The sequence below is a fragment of the Brassica napus genome, chromosome C9 (genome assembly GCF_020379485.1).
Source record: "Brassica napus cultivar Da-Ae chromosome C9, Da-Ae, whole genome shotgun sequence".
Lineage (NCBI taxonomy): Eukaryota > Viridiplantae > Streptophyta > Magnoliopsida > Brassicales > Brassicaceae > Brassica > Brassica napus.
This window is the reverse complement of record NC_063452.1, coordinates 7,524,989-7,530,972: the sequence shown is the minus strand read 5'-3', so window position 1 is coordinate 7,530,972 and position 5,984 is coordinate 7,524,989. Positions and strand designations below refer to the sequence as shown.

The 5,984-nt window shown below is 41.0% G+C and overlaps 1 pseudogene; it reads right to left on the bottom strand.

The window, feature by feature from the left end:
- On the bottom strand, nucleotides 1-3,430 carry LOC125592608 (annotated as a pseudogene).
- Nucleotides 3,431-5,984: the final 2,554 nt, after the last annotated feature.

The following is a 5,984-nucleotide window of genomic DNA, read 5'->3' as shown; positions in this document are numbered from 1 at the left end:
CTAATCATACAAGCCCACGAACTTATCACCATCCACATTTTCTTTTAGATGCTGATCAACAAGCTCCTTCCATATATCCACCGCCATATTATCCCTCATTTTCTTTGCGTTGCACCTAGCAAAGTCTTTAGGGTCAAAGGAGACACCGAGAGCATGACATTCAATGTACTTTACAGTGTACACGCCACAATCACCATTGTTGGCCGTGGGTACACCTTTCAGCGGTCTCTCATATGTGTATGGCTCCAACCCGTATTTGACCCGTATTTCGTCGGTGGCTGCGCACTCAACAAGCAGATAAGGGACCATCTGGAGAAAAGGCTCCATTATCGCATCCCATGCGTCTGGTACACTAGATGAAGGTATGCTGTCCCAGACGACTATGTGCCTCTTAGGGATCGATATCCAAATAGCAACCCAATGCTTGTCGTCCAAGTTCACTGGCGCATAGATATCATCAATGTCCTCCCCCCACTTCTTGTTTGATTGGCAAAATGAAGGTATTGATCCGTCATAAAAATACGACGCCCCACCAGGTAGAACTCTTCCTAAACCTTTGTGATCAGGTTCCGATGTTTTGAAGAGGTGATACTGCTCTCTCCAAGACTGGGAAAAGTTGTGATCCAGGAAGCACATTCGCTCGCTCCTGAAAGCTTGTGGGTTCTCCTGATACCTCTGCCTTAGCACATTAATCCAAGCATCTATATGCTGCATATTAAATATAACAAGTTAGAAGTTACCAGACGACTTAAATATAAGTCGTCTACGTGGTCGTCCAAGTAGACGACTTTCCAGACGATTTATCTTTAAGTCGTCTGGAAAGTAGTCTACTTGGACGACTTTGTAGACGACTTAAATCGTGTGCAGAAGACTTACGCAGTCTTCCAGCCATCCTCTGGCTGTCCGGAGGAAGTGGTACCACCTTGTTGGTGATGTACGTGGTTTGTCCTCGGTCTTAGTTAAATAATGACTGCAAACAAAAAAGCAATCAGTTTTGGACGACTAAATCAAGCTATTATGGGTAAAGCAATCACTTACGGATCAGTTTTCAACCAATCAGCGAGTTCCTTCAACCGATCTTTGTTTACTGGCGGAAATGGATTATAGGCTCCCACTTTATCTTTTTTTTTCTCTGCCGTATAAGGAGATCTCACAGTGGGAGCAGGTTTCTTCGCTCGTTTACTCTTTGCACGCTTGTCCAATACAACCAGGCTCGGTTCTGAAACTGGATCGCTTGGCTCGGTGGAAGCGAGGCTCGGTTGTTGATCGGTGGAAGCGAGGCTCGGTTGGTGATCGGTGGAAGTGACAGCAACAATCTCTTTGGAGGTCTTATTTACCGAGTTCGCCTCGGTTGCTGTATCCTCCGGCAACCATCTCTGCAATAAAAGTTGCACACAAGTTAACTCTGGACGACTTAAACAAAAGTTGTCTGGACGACTAGTTGGACCTGGACGACTTAAAATTAAGTCTTCCGTGGTCAACTAGTCGTCCAGACAACTTACGTTTAAGTCGTCCAGGGTCAACTAGTCGTCCAGACAACTTTTACAGTCGTCTGGACAACTAGTTAACCCTGGATTTGATACTAACCTCTTTGATTTGAGGAGGCTGTTTCTTTTGAGGAGGAGGCTGTTTCTTTTGGGAGGAGGAGGCTGCTGCTGTTTCTTTTGAGGAGGAGGAGGCTGCTGTTTGGTTTGATGAGGAGGAGGCTGGTTACTAACCACGGTTTCATTGGCATGAGGGGTAGCCTGTTTGTTTCTACCCCCGGTTTCTTTGGCAAGAGGGGTAGGTTGTTTATCTTGAGGGGTAGCCTGTTTGTTTCTACCCCCGGTTTCTTTGGCAAGAGGGGTAGGCTGTTTATCTTGAGGGGTAGCCTGATTGGTGACACCAACCTTCTTCTCCACAGCTTCCAATCTATCGGACAACTTCCTAAACTCCCTCATGCACTTATTAAACCCTTTTTTCATGCAGTCAGCTACGCCCTTGAACATAATTTCCAACTCCTCTCTGGTCACCCCTCTAGCCTCTTCTCTAGCCTCTTCACTAGCCACTTTAGGAGCCTCTTTACGAGCTTTCTTCCGAGGTCTTGGATTGTCTTCCTCCTCCTCCTCCTCCTCCTCCAACACAACCATCTCTTTGGCCTTCTTTGATGGAGTCACAACCTTAGGTTTTGTATTGACCTTAGTACCAGTGACTTCCCAGCAATCCATGGTCCACTTCCACGGTCTCCGCTCATACATGACTTTAATGATGTTCTCCGCGGGCAGGTCCTCAACCTCAGAGTCCCATTTTGGCCACATTTCACTAATGTCCTTCTCAACAAAGTTGATCACGCGGGTCTGCAGTAAATAGAAGAATCGAGTTAGATATTTGAAAAAAAATACTAAATAGACGACTTAATTATAAGTCGTCTACTAAGTCGTCCAGCTGGAAGACCTTCCAGACGACTTATAATAAGTCGTCTAATAAGTCGTCCAGATGGAAGACTTTCCAGACGACTTAATTAAGTCGTCCGATAAGTCGTCCAGCTGGACGACCTTCCAGACGACTTATAATAAGTCGTCTGCGCAGTCTTTTGGATTGAAGTAAATACCTGACTCAAGATAGCAGCTTTCATTGATCTGCGGCCTCTGCTGCCCTCGTAAGCCAGTATCGGTGGAGACGGACTGTCTGCTCTGGGACCACCAATACTAGCACCCAATTCCGGCATAGCTGTGTACGTCCAGACCTGAAGAACTTGTATAAACCCATCCACGGTGTAACAGCCAGCAATTTCTTTGTTCCACAAAGAGTCCATCAGCACCTTAAATGCGACTCTCCCCCATGGATAATTCTCAAACCGTTCTAAATCCATCACTAGCCTTGCCAGAGTAGATCGTGTAGCGGTTGAAAACTTTCTCCCTTCAATGAATCCAGTGAAGATGGAGAGGTACGCGAGCCGCTTGCGATCTTCCCTGGACCAATCCCCGCATCTCTGCAGTGCTGCTATTATCTGATCAGTAGTTGGCCCAGCTTCCAGATGAACTCCCAGCATCCCCCAGAAAGAAACCATCTCTGGGGTAACGTCACATTTTGGTGTCTCAAGGTCCTCGATGTACTCGCAGTTTAGACCAGTGAGGTTTTCAAACTCTAACAGTGAAAACCTCAAAGGTTCTGGACCAACGAGAGACCACATCTCATACTTCTTCTTAATGTCCAGCTTGAAACTGAGCATGTAGTGAACCAGCCTTGAAGCCCAACCAAATCCCTGCTCCTTGAACTTGATGAAAACTCCCAAACTCGACTCCTTGAGCTCTTCAAATTCGTCATCAGTAAGAGCTTTCCTAAGAGCAGTATGCAACTTGCTGTTATCCGTATGATACGAAATGCTATTGTGGGCTTCTGGTTCTTCCCCTGATGTGTATAACCTACGGGGGAGTTCTGGAATATCCATCCTTTTTGTCTGCAAAATAATCAAAGACAACAATATAAGTCCAGACGACTTAGTAGACGACTTAAATTACTTACAAGTCTTCCAGTCGCAGAAGGAGTTGGAGTACTCGTCATTGCGGTTATAGATCTGAAAAAATAAACGTGAAACGGTGAGAATGAGTAAATTGATAGAGACAACGTTTTATGTTCATCTTTTCCTCGAGATTGATGACTTAGCGGCGTTAGGGTTTACAGAGAAACGGCGCTAAGGTTTACAGAGAAGAAGCGGCGGCGCTAGGGTTTAGAAGAAGCGGCGGCGCTAGTGTTTAGAACGTTGGTGACCACGGTGGCGAGGGCGACGGTTTGTTCGGAAATAGTGGAAGCGGCGGCGCTAGGGTTTAGAGGAATCGGCGGCGCTAGGGTTTAGAGGAATCGGCGGCGCTAGGGTTAGAAGAAGCTGCGGCGACAACGGTGAGAATGAAGTGAGATAGATAGCCGATGTTGAGAACGATGGTTTGTTCGGAAATCGTGGGAATTCGAAATCGCCTTTGAGAGAGAACTGTTAGGGTTTCTGAATATCGCGAAAAATGAAACAAAAAAAAAAATCACCTTATATATTGGGTAAATAATCCGGTTAGCTTTAAAATTACATTGGTAAACTTTAAGGTTTGGTCCGGTTTAGACGACTTATTCTGGCTGATAATGTACAACAGACGACTTAATATTTAGTCGTCTGTTTTCAGACGACAAAATATTAAGTCGTCCTAGACCCTAAAATGAACCCCTAAACTAAAATGACTAGATTAACTAACTAACCACGTTATAAAATCAAATTATACTTAAATAGTGTTTACTATACACAGAAATGAACACGCATAAGTAATTTTAAAAATTTTCAAAAACGGTTTTAATGCTTTCCAAAATCTAACCCTAAGAACACATACAATACTACAACATATGTTGATGAAACATAAACTTAAGAATATCATGACTCACTACTTTCACTCATCTATGCTGAAAACAATTGAAATTTGTTATATCTTAATTTATACCTCCTAAGACATATGTTAATTACATAATTCCCATTTTTCACTTATCAAAATATTTTTTACAAAATTTTTAAATTATGTTTAAGACTAACTGTCCAGACGACTTTAAGTTAAGTCGTCTGGACAACTTATTTTCAAGTCGTCTAAACAGACGACTTGCGAGGGGTAGAAACGTAAAAAGAATTCCGTTTTTTTGTTTGGTCACAAGGGGATAGTTGTAATTTCAATAGCCTTTTAGGTTACTTTTGCCTTTGACCCAAGTTGGGGTATTGTTTTGGGTTTGACTCCAAGTTTTGAGTCACACTTGGCAATTCTCCCTTTTATTTATGACACAATCTTTATGCGTTTGATTTTAATTTGTGATATTTTTAGATTTTGATGAAGATTGCATTATGTAAAAAATGAAGTGAATGATGATATAAAAAAAACAAAATTAGTTGATGTGATTCGATATTATTGTATTTTGTTATCGTTAATCTATTAATTGATCTTGTTGTCAATGTTTATATCTATGATGCTAACAAGATCACACAGTACATAAATAATCAACCGAATTTTACCAAAGATTTTGGTTTGCAAGAATATCAACAAGATCTTGTTGTAGAAATATTTCTTGTTTGCGTCTTAATTCGGTTAGTTCAGTTTCAAAAAAAATTACCAAAGCTTTTGGTTTGCGGTTAGTTTGGTTAAATTTTCGATTTAAATTAAAAAAGTTCAAAAAATTATTTAATTTTGGTTAGTTCGGTATTTGGATTTTGGTTTAGTTAGGATAGTTCAGTTTGAATTTTTGGTCAAGATTGGTATTAATTGGTAAAAAAAAAAATTAAAAAAAAAAATCGAACAAAACAGTTACGAAACGGAAAATCAAAATTTTTTTAGTTGTCGAACCAAACCCAACCTTCAAACGGAATTAAGCAAAAACTAAATTTTACCGGTCGGTACGTTTTGGGTAATAACCGCAGGCCTACATGCGGCCATTGTTTGAAAAACAAGTTGTGTGGCTCTCTCCCATTTATCTCCTTATCTTTCCTCTTCACTTTTCCACCTCAAATCTTCATTATTTTATTCTATTACAATCTCCCTCCCTCATACTTTTCATCCTTTTGTTTTATCCCCCAACTTTTGTCATAGGTCAAAGCCCGCCCCACCCACCATCTCACAATTATTCAAGAGATACACTAATAATAAGCAAGATGTTATGGAATAACTTATAATTTATAGTATCGGGAAATTTAAATAAGAGTAGAATTCAATACCCGTAGGAAGCAAATAACATTTAATATGAGAGAAAAAGTTTATTATAAGGAAGAAGAAGAAGATGTAATTGTGTACAAAAGAGTGAGATGAGTGATGGTATTTATAGTGAGCAACAATACATAAAATATCAAAGATGGTGCTTGATTTGGTAAATGAGTGGGTGATCATAGTGCTTGATGAGTAGATGATCATAGTGATTGATGAGTAGATGATTATAGTGCTTGAGTTGGTAAAGGAGTGGAGGATCATTTCAAAGTTTATCTTATAACA